Here is an 11,857-nt window from a genome sequence, read left to right as displayed (position 1 = left end):
GCCGTCGAGTGCACGTCACCATGGCCAGCACTCTACGGTGCGTCTTTGCTCTTGCTCAGCGTAGTTCTAGCTTTGCCATGTTGCCGTGATGCTTTGTGCCTTGCTAATTGATCCTTTCATCCACCGCAGCCACCAGAACACCACCGTTGACACTAGCTGAGCCGCCGTACCTGCCTTGATCGACAACGAGCTCCTCTGTTGCTCCTCCAGTTCCTCTTCTAGCTTGGGCGTGTTTGGGGTGAGCTACTGAGTCCTCTCAAGAGCTTTATTTAACCACTACCAGCCTCACTTCGCTAGCGTAGCACAGTCGCACCGCCGTGTCTGCCATGGCCGGCGTCAAGCTCGAGTTGTGCAGCGATTGGTGCAATTAGTGCCACCACTAGGTGCGCCTTGTCGTAGGGATCACGCTAGTACCTTTGCCGTCACCGGAGACCTCGCCGTCAGCGAGAAATCACTGGTCAGCAAGCCTCACTGCCGTGGTCAGCGTGGGAATACTGTGCCAACATGTGGGGTCACTCTGTCAGTGACAGTTAGTTTGAAAATGAATTTTCTATTTTCAGAATTATTAAATAGTGCTATGTTTTGTTTATTTTGTGTAGAATTAAATAGAGCTCCAAAAATTATGAAAATTTTTGTGTGACCTCTCTGAGATGTAAAATATTTAGGAAAAATATTAAATATTATTTTCAGTACATTTTGAATATGATAAAAATTTCTCAAATTAATTAATAAATGTGTTTCCATAATTTTTCTAGGCTTCAATAATTATCTAAAAATTATGAAAATTGTTTTACCACTTAGTTATCATATGATGAGTCTTCACAAAAATTTTGAGCTCATTTGAAAGAAGTTGATTTCTTTCATAATTTTGAATTAAATAATTAATTCATAAAAGCAAATAGTAAACCTTAATGACTTAGGTTTTGTTTGAATTTTGGATTGAGTGATGACCTTGGGTCATTAGTATAAAATAATTCTTGGTACTTAAAGTAAGTGTTTGAGTCTATGAAAAGGTTTAGTTAGTTGTTGGTTTGCAACTGTACCGCGAATGAAAGTTGTATTCAAGTTATTAATTTTTGCATCCATTGTCAAGCATCATGTTTTATATCTCGCATCATATTAAACATAGCATTGTTACCTCGTGTAGTGAACGAAAGTGAGAACGTGGTAGTCAATCAAGTTGTTGAGGAAGTTAATCCGCCTGTTGAGGTCGGGTGTTATATCTGTGGAACATCTCCGGAACCTAACTTTTTCGACAATCAAGGCAAGCCCCAGATGCATTTAAACCTACCTTATGTTTTATAAATTTATATCGTTTTTGCTTTTCTATACTACATTAAGTGATTAGGAGTTGAGTGGAAACCTAATTGATGCATCACCAACCTTGTTTTTCCATATCAACCTTGTTACCAGTTCTAATTCGAGAAGGTCTAGTTATGCTTAGCCATGCTTAGACAGATAAAGGTCGGGTGATTACCTATCACCTACAAGGTATAAATGAATTTTTGGATACGACTGGTTATTTATGTTATCATGAGATATGAGCATGTGGAGTAATAAATCTAGACCGAGCGGACTCAGCGTATGAGAGCCACAAGACATGGAGGTCTTATGAGCGGGTTCTTTCCGCCTATGTCGATTAAGAATAGTTTGTTGTTGAATTGCATGAGGTGAGACTTTGTAGTACTAGCCACATACTCTGGTAAGCCTTAACTCAGCTATTCTATTACGAGAATGGCTACTCACGCACCGGGAGTGGAGAGATGGCGAGAGTAGCGTGTACCCACGTGGCAATGGGCTGGATTGGTGGAGTACTGTGTTCTTGGGTGGCGCGGACCCATTCTTGTTTTAGAGGATCTGAGGGTGGGTTGGTATATGTAGGTCAGGGACCTTCATATCTCGTGTGGTTGGGAATCCCCAACTGGGTTATAATCAGTTTGAATCGTCGTTGCTCCTCAGTTATGGAGACTCAACTCACTGTTCATCATCGTAGTTAATAAATAAAACTTGAGGAAGTTTTGAGAAAGGGTTTGATGTGGAGGTCATGATCTCATTACGGATCATGATAGGTTCATATATGATCTTGGTAAGGGTTATATGTTGAAAGAAAGAATCTTTTTAAAGAGCTTTTACGCAAAAGAACCTTGTTTATTGCTAAAGCCTTACCTTGAATCCCTGAGCCTGCATTCCGAAGTCTTATTAGTTTTTATTCCGGTTAAGTCTTGTTGAGTACTTTTGTACTCAGGGTTCGTTAACCCTTGTTGCAGGTGAGCCTCATGGGCAGGTCTGTCTTGGACCGTGCTACATGACGGTTGTTCAAATCGATGATGCTGAGTAAATGTGTGGCCCTTGGGCAGGGCACTTTCTTTGTGTGTTGTGTTTATGTTACTAATGCCACTCCACTACTATGGTTTGTAATAATAATCATACTTAGTTTGTGAAACAACTGTTTTGTAACTAAGTTATTGTAAGACTTCCGCTATTTCGCTCTGATGTATATTAATGAATAAACTATTGTAATACTACAATGACTCTGTAATGGGATCCTGCTCGGAAAATCGTGGATGATTCGGGGTTCCCCGAGGACACCCGACAGTCTTCTTAAGTTATTGGGAACATATGAATAGTCGCCAAAGATCATTGGACAGTGACAGGTGCATGTAGGCCCTATAATTTAGGCGGTTCTGCCACAGAATGGTATCAGAGCCACCATTACAAGGTTTTTGTAGTATTGTTTTACAAAACTTCAAAACGAATTGGGACAAATAAATTTAACCTGTTAATTTGGTCCAAATTGCTTCCGACTTATCTTAATTCATTCTCACCATTCCTTATTTGATTAAAAAGGCTTTGTATGGTGGAGTAGTAATCCTATTATGCCCTATATAACAAGAACTATTGTTTATGTACTATAGGAGCTTTGATGTTTAAGTTTCCTACGGACGATTCATGCATCATAATTAATTCACTTGTTACTTACTTCTCTCTTAGTCTGGGTTGAATAGTGTAATCCATCCTTGCTGCTCTTTAGACTTTTATTAGATCATCTTACTATTTTGAAATCTTGCTTTCTAGAGTATGGCTCGTACCAAGATAACGCCCCATAAGTCCGTTGGACCCAAAGGAGTTCCTCGTCACCAGCTTGCCCCTAGAAGTGACGGTGCTAGCAGTAGCAGCTTTAGGCCTGATCCCCAGGCTGAGATACTGAGGCTTTTAGCAGAATTAGCATAGGCTACTAGAGATAGGACCTTGGATGCCATCCAGGTGGGCAAGTTATAGGATCAATTGAGGTGTCGCACCACCGCTCATAAGAACTATGAGCGTATGTTAGTTCGTATGGTGGAAGGAAGAAATGAAGCTTGACATAGAGAAGATGTAGCTAGAGCCCGAGCTCATGAGTTAGAGTTCTATGTAGAAGACTTAGAAGAATATTATACCAATCTACATGAAGAAGTCCATAGGCTGAACAATCTCCTGAATCCAAATCAAGAGCCTCAGGCAGATGCAATGGACCCAGGTGTCATCATAGCAGATGATGATGAACCAAAAGAGGAAGAAGAAGATCCCAAAGAAGTAGTGATGGTTAATGAAAGTGATGAGGAAGATGGAAATGTTTCTAGAATGGATACCGATCATGAGATTTGAGGTGATCGAGGAGAAGAGTAGAGTTGTAATATAGTGAGTTCTAGTTTAGTTGGGTAGTCTAGCTTAAGTGAAGACTTGTGTATAAATAAGTGAGCCCAGTGTAATGTGTTTATAGCAAGCTCTTTAATAGTTCAATAAATGTTTGTGAATAAAATTTGGTTTGTCATGAACAGATAAGTCATACATGGGGTTTGACTATTCTAGGTTCTTCACAAGACGAGGATGGTATTCCTGATCCCCCACCAGTTCCACCAAATTTGGCTAATGCTATCGCGGCGCTGGTCAATGTAACAGTAGATAATGCTCAGTTGCTTTATGAGTTAGCTCAAAGCAATCAAAATTTGATGCAAGGGAACCTGGTCGTAATTATCAAAGGCAAGAAGCTACATATGTTGACTTCATGGATACACGACCACCAGTATTTACTAAGGCTGACGAACCACTTGAAGCTAATGATTAGCTTCGTACCATGGAGCAGAAGTTTGACCTCATTCCATGCACTGAGTTTCAGAAGCCTATTTTTGCTGCCCAACAGCTTAGAGGTGCAGCAGGTGCTTGGTGGGTGAACCTTGTGGCTATGCAACCAGCTGGTATTCAGTTAACCTAGGCTGAGTTTTGTACTGCTTTCCATGCCCATTATATTCCGGAGGGAGTTATGGCTATAAAGCTTGATGAGTTTCTTGCTTTAAAGCAAGGTGATCAAACAGTCATGCAGTATGTGGGCAAGTTCAATCACCTTTCGCAGTACGCACCTGAGCATGTTAACACCGATGCCAAGAAGAAGAAGTGGTTCATGCGTGGCCTTAATACCAAACTTCAGACAATGATGACTACCTACACCAATGTCATGTATCATGAGGCGGTTAATATTGCTATTGCTTTAGAGGAGAAATATTGGCAGCATAAGGAAATAAAGAAGAAGAAGAGTGTGTCATCTGGGTCTTTCAGTGGCAATCAAAAGAGACAGAAGATAATCTATCATCCAATGAATCACTATCGTCCTCCTTATCGCCCGCCGCAGTTCCAAGCCGGTCAACAACCAAATGTCCGTCCTGTCGTGACTTATCCAAACTCACAACAGTCAAATGTTCCTGGTGTTCATGCTCCAACACCCCAAGGCCACAATTACCCATGTTTCAATTGTGGAAGGTCAGGTTATTTCTCGAGGGAATGTCCATATCCTAAGCAGTATAATCCAAATTTCTAGAAGGCTCCTGGAAATCAACAATGGGGTCAAGCTCAGGACAAGAACAACAACCAAAATGCTCAGAAGGGCAAAAATGAAAAGAAGACGGGGCGGGTTTTCTATATTCAAGCTAGGGAGATTCCAGAAGGGGAACCCATGATGCTGGGTATGTTTCCTATTGCCGATCATCCTGTAGTTATGCCTTTTGATTCTGGTGCATCTCATACATTCATCAATAGAACCTTTGTCATAAAGCATGAAATTCCAATTGGGGAAACAAAGGAAAATTTCTATATACAGTCGCCTAGGGGACGTCTGTGTACTAAGGAAATGGTGTACCAGGTACCCATAAACCTGGGTGGACACATTTTTCCCACCACCATGATTATTCTAAAGGATGAGGATATAGATGTGATCTTGGGAATGAACTGAATGTATTAGCATAAAGCTATTGTAGATACTTTGAATAGGACAATAAGGGTGAGTTTGCCGGATAGTAATTCTCAGCTTCTTATCCAACTTCCAATCTTAAAGAGATCAGTAGAAAAAGTTTGTGCAACTTCTGTCAAGGAGATTAGAGATATCCCTGTAATTTGTGAATTCCTAGATGTTTTTCCTGAAGATTTACCTGGTCTACCACCTGATAGGGATATTTAGTTTAACATAGATCTAAAACCTGGAACAACTCCGATCTCTAGGAGAGCTTATAAGATGCCTCCGAAGGAATTAGCCGAGTTCAAGACTCGGTTGCAAGAGTTGATTAATAAAGGGTTTATCCTAGTTCATCACCTTGGGGATGTCCTGCAATTTTTGTGAAAAAGAAAGATAAGACCCTGAGATTGTGTGTTGACTATCGTCCATTGAATGAAGTGACAATTAAAAATAAATATCCCTTACCTTAGATAGATTTACTTTTTGATCAACTGGCTGGAGCCAAGGTTTTCTCTAAGATTGATTTGAGGTCAGGTTACCATCAAATCAAAATTAAGCCTGAAGATATTCCTAAAATGGCATTTACCACCAGATATGGATTATATGAATACCTGGTAATGTCTTTTGGTTTGACGAATCCCCTAGCTCATTTCATGTATCTGATGAATTCAGTATTCATGCCTGAGCTAGACAAGTTTGTTGTGGTATTTATTGATGACATCTTAGTATATTCCAAGAACAAGAAAGAACATGTGGAACATCTCAGAGTTGTTCTAACTCGCCTAAGAGAACATCAGTTATATGCCAAGTTCAGTAAGTGTGACTTTTGGTTAAAGGAAGTACAATTTTTAGGACATGTCTTGCCAGCTAAAGGAGTTGTAGTAGATCCAAGCAAAGCTAAAGATGTACTAGATTGGAAACCACCAACCACTATTCATCAGGTTAGGAGTTTTCTAGGAATGGTGGGTTATTACCGTCGTTTTATTCCAGTTTTCTCTAGAATATCCAAGTCCATCACGGGATTGTTGAAGAACCAAGTCAAGTTTGTCTGATCACCTGAATGTGAAGAAGCTTTCTAGATGTTGAAGAGATTATTAACCACTGCACCAGTGTTAGCACAGCCAGATATCGAAAAGCCGTTTGACGTTTATTGTGATGCTTCGGGTATTGGTATTGGGTGTGTACTGATGCAAGAAGGCCGAGTCATTGCCTATGCTTCTAGACAACTTAAGCAACATGAAGAACATTATCCAACTCACGATCTGGAGTTAGCAGCAGTTGTCCATGCTTTGAAGATTTGGCGGCATTACCCGCTTGGTAATACTTGCCATATTTATATAGATCACAAGAGTTTAAAGTATATCTTTACTCAATCAGAATTGAATATGTGGCAAAGAAGGTGGTTAGAATTGATTAAAGATTATGACTTGGAGGTGCATTACCATCCTGGTAAGGCAAATGTGGTTGCAGATGCACTCAGTCGTAAGAGTCATTGTAATTGCCTGGCAGTAAAAACAATAGATCTGACTTTATGTCAAGAGATGGAGAAGTTGAAAATAGAGATAATTCAACAAGGTAGTTTGACCAATATAATTATTGAATCAAAATATAATTGTTGAATCAACTATTCGAGATCAAATTATTGCCGCTCAGAAAGAAAACAAGGGTATAGCCCATATCAAAGAAAGAGTCATTAAGGGAAAAGCATCATGCTTCAGAATCGATGATGCAGGTGTGCTATGGTTCAAGAATCGTTTAGTGGTACCAAAGGTTCCTGAGTTGCGACAGTCAATTCTTGAAGAGGCACATACAACCAGGTTATCTATTCATCCGGGAAGTAATAAGATGTACCATGACTTGAAACAGAGATTTTGGTGGACCAAAATGAAGATAGAGATTGCTCGGTATATAGCCAAGTGTGATACTTGTCAAAGAGTAAAAGCTATACATTTGAGGTCCACTGGAGAGTTACAGCCATTGCCTATTCTAGCTTGGAAGTGGGAGGATATTAGTATGGACTTTATCGTCGGTTTACCCAAGACATCTAAAGGTTTTGACTCAATATGGGTTATTATAGATCGACTAACTAAGTCAACACATTTTCTTCCAGTCAAGAGTATATATCCTACTATCCAATATGCCAAGATGTATTTAGCGAGAATCATGAGCTTACATGGTATACCAAAGGCCATTGTGTCGGATAGAGGTACACAGTTTGTCTCTAACTTTTGGAAACAATTGCATGCTTCATTGGGTACCAAACTTCTGTATAGTATAGCTTATCATCCACAGACTGATGGTCAGACTAAAAGAGTAAATCAAGTACTTGAAGATTTGTTAAGGTGTTGTGTCCTTAACTATTCCAATAAGTGGGATGAATGTTTGCCTTTGGTTGAGTTCTCATACAACAATAGTTATCAAGAGAGCATTAAGATGGCTCTGTTTGAAGCACTCTATGGTCGTAGATGCAAAACGTCACTAAATTGGTCTGAACCCTGGGAAAGATGGTTCTTTGGAGTTCACCTTGTGAAAGAAACAGAAGAGAAGGTTAGACAGATACAAAGTAATTTGAAGATAGCTCAGTCCCGGCAAAAGAGTTATGGGGATAAACGACATAGACCATTGTTGTTTAACAAGGGAGATTATGTATATCTGAAGGTATCACCAATGAAGGGAGTTACCCATTTCGGTGTTAAAGGCAAGTTGGCACCTCGTTATATTAGACCATTTCAAATTCTGGAGAGGTGTGGGAAGGTGGCATATCACTTGAAGTTACCAGAACATCTCTCAGCTATACACAATGTGTTCCATGTTTCTCAATTAAAGAAATGTCTTCGAGTGCCTGATCAGAATGTTGAGGTTAAAGGAGTTGAACTTGAACCTGATTTGACATATTCCGAATATCCTATCCGAGTTCTGGATCAAAAAGATCGTGTCACTTGAAGGAGGACAATCAAGTTTTACAAGATACAGTGGAATCAATATTCCGAAGAAGAAGCTACTTGGGAATCTGAAGATTCCTTGCTAGAACAGTTTCTGGAGTTTCTTACGTCAATATAGAATAATGTTAGTTGTGTTTGTCCTTATGAACCATGTTTTGTAAAGGGACCTTAGCTATTTTATGGATAAGTTTTGAATGTTTTTGCTTGACATATTTCCTTTTCCAGTACTTACCCTTGGACTTTAAATCTCGGGACGAGATTTCTTTTAGGGGGAAGGATTGTAACACCTTGGGTGTTTTAAACCCTAAAATATGCCATGTCATCATATGCATTGCACATCATTTTTGTGTTAGTGAAAATTTTGATATGCATTCACTAAAACAAGTTTATTTTTATGATGATATGTGTTGACTTGTATGGATGAATCAATTTCAAAACATTTGTGTCGAATTGGATTTCCGAAAACCCTAAATTTTAGCATTTAAATTCTACCCTGGAAACCTAATTCAAAATCTAAGCACATTTTGGGGTTGAGCCTAAAAGAGAAAGTGTAGAGTTTGTCAATGTGTACAAAGTTGGTTTTTAGAGTTTTCAAAGTTGTTATATAAAAATTGAAGTAATTTGATGAAGCAGTAAAATCTTTAAGTGTACCTTTTTGAATTTAAACTTGCATTTTAAAATGTAGACTGAATTAGAGTGTGGTTATTAAAGCAAAGTTGTAGAACTTTGAATTTGGAACAACTTTTATTTTTGGAGAATTTTGAGTTACCATACAAATTTGAGAGTAATTTGAGAAATTAGACTAGTGGCAATTCATTAAATATTGGGAACAGTGCCAGCAGACCGACACCTCACCGTCGATGATCTTCCACCGTGTTCTAGTTGCACCTGTGGCCATCTCCGGCTTTGCGCTGGCGTGGGAAGGCTGCTGTGTGGCTTCTCCTTGCTTCCTAGCCACGCTATAAAGCCTACGCCGTCGCCGTTCTTCTCCGTTTCTTCTCCTCTGCTTTTTCCATCGTCACCGCCAGCTCCGATGAGCTCACGCCATCGCCGTAGCGTCCGCCCAGTCACAGCAAAGCCAGTCACAGCTCCGCCTGCTCCTTGCAAACCTAGCTAACCATTCCTTGAATCTAGATTCTGCTGGGAAATGCTGCGCATTGCCTTTCTTCCTCGCGGCCGGCAGCATTGCCGTCGAGTGCACATCACCGTGGCCAGCACTCTACGGTGTGTCTTTGCTCTTGCTCAGCGTAGTTCTAGCTTTGCCATGTTGTCATGATGCTTTGTGCCTTACTAATTGATCCTTTCATCCACTGCAGCCACCAGAACACCGCCATCGACACCAGCTGAGCCGCCGTACCTGCCTTGATCGACAACGAGCTCCTCTATTGCTCCTCCGGTTCCTCTTCTAGCTCGGGCGTGTTTGGGGTGAGCTACTGAGTCCTCCCAAGTGCTTTATTTAACCGCCACCGGCCTCACTTCCCTGGCGTAGTGCAGCCACACCGCCGTGTCCGCTATGGCCGGCGTCAAGCTCGAGTTGTGCAGCGATTGGTGCAATTAGTGCCACCACTAGGTGCGCCTTGTCGTAGGGATCATGCTGGTACCTTCGCCGTTGCCGGAGACCTCGCCGTCAGCGAGAAATCACTGGTCAGCAAGCCTCACCACCGTGGTCAGCGTGGGAATACTGTGCCAACATGTGGGGTCACTCTGCCAGTGACAGTTAGTTTGAAAATGAATTTTCTATTTTCAGAATTGTTAAATAGTGATGTGTTTTGTTTATTTTGTGTAGAATTAAATAAAGCTCCAAAAATTATGAAAATTTTTGTGTGACCTCTCTGAGATGTAAACTATTTAGGAAAAATATTAAATGTTATTTTTCAGAACATTTTGAATATGATAAAAATTGCTCAAATTAATTAATAAATGTGTTTCCATGATTTTTCTAGGCTTCAATAATTATCTAAAAATTATGAAAATTGTTTTGCCACTTAGTTATCGTATGATGAGTCTTCACAAAAATTTTGAGCTCATTTGAAAGAAGTTGATTTCTTTCATAATTTTGAATTAAATAATTAATTCATAAAAGCAAATAGTAAACCTTAATGACTTAGGTTTTGTTTGAATTTTGGATTGAGTGATGACCTTGGGTCATTAGTATAAAATAATTCTTGGTACTTAAAGTAAGTGTTTGAGTCTATGAAAATGTTTAGTTAGTTGTTGGTTTGCAACTATACCACGAATGAAAGTTGTATTCAAGTTATTAATTTTTACATCCATTATCAAGCATCATGTTTTATATCTCGCATCATATTAAACATAGCATTGTTACCTCGTGTAGTGAACGAAAGCGAGAACGTGGTAGTCAATCAAGTTGTTGAGGAAGTTAATCCGCCTATTGAGGTCGGGTTTGATATCTGTGGAACATCTCCGGAACCTGACTTTTCTGACAATCAAGGCAAGCCCCAGATGCATTTAAACCTACCTTGTGTTTTACAAATTTATATCGCTTTTGCTTTTCTATACTGCATTAAGTGATTAGGAGTTGAGTGGAAACCTAATTGATGCATCACCAACCTTGTTTTTCCATATCAACCTTGTTACCAGTTCTAATTCAAGAAGGTCTAGTTATGCTTAGCCATGCTTAGACAGATAAAGGTCGGGTGATTACCTGTCACCTGCGAGGTATAATTGAATTTTTGGATATGACTGGTTATTTATGTTATCATGAGATATGAGCATGTGGAGTAATAAATCTAGACCGGGCGGACTCGGCGTATGAGAGCCACAAGACATGGAGGTCTTATGAGCGGGTTCTTTCCGCCTGTGTCGATTAAGAATCATCCGTTGTTGAATTGCATGAGGTGAGACTTTGTAGTACTAGCCACATACTCTGGTATGCCTTAACTCGGCTATTCTATTACGAGAATGGCTACTCGCGCACTAGGAGTGGAGAGATGGCGAGAGTAGCGTGTAACCACGTGGCAATGGGCTGGATTGGTGGAGTACTGTATTCTCGGGTGGCGTGGACCCATTCTTGTTTTAGAGGATCTGAGGGTGGGTTGGTATATGTAGGTCAGGGACCTGCATATGTTGTGTGGTTGGGAATCCCCAGCTGGGTTATAATCGGTTTGAATCATCGTTGCTCCTCGGTTATAGAGACTCAACTCACTGTTCATCATCGTAGTTAATAAATGAAACTTGAGGAAGTTTTGAGAAAGGGTTTGATATGAAGGTCATGATCTCATTACGGATCATGACAGGTTCATATATGATCTTAGTAAGGGTTATATGTTGAAAGAAAGAATCTTTTTAAAGAGCTTTTACGCAAAAGAACCTTGTTTATTGCTAAAGCCTTACCTTGAATCCCTGAGCCCGCATTCCTGAGTCTTATTAGTTTTTATTCTGGTTAAATCTTGTTGAGTACTTTTGTACTCAGGGTTCGTTAACCCTTGTTGCAGGTGAGCCTCATGGGTAGGTCTGTCTTGGACCGTGCTGCATGACAGTTGTTCAAATCGATGATGCTGAGTAAATGTGTGGCCCTTGGGCAGGGCACTTTCTTTGTGTGTTATGTTTATGTTACTAATGCCACTCCACTACTATGGTTTGTAATAATAATCATACTTAGTTTGTGAAACAACTGTTTTGTAACTAAGTT

The sequence above is a fragment of the Miscanthus floridulus genome, chromosome 5, assembly GCF_019320115.1.
Source record: "Miscanthus floridulus cultivar M001 chromosome 5, ASM1932011v1, whole genome shotgun sequence".
NCBI lineage: Eukaryota > Viridiplantae > Streptophyta > Magnoliopsida > Poales > Poaceae > Miscanthus > Miscanthus floridulus.
The sequence above is the reverse complement of the archived record's forward strand: the minus strand, read 5'-3'. Positions refer to the sequence as shown.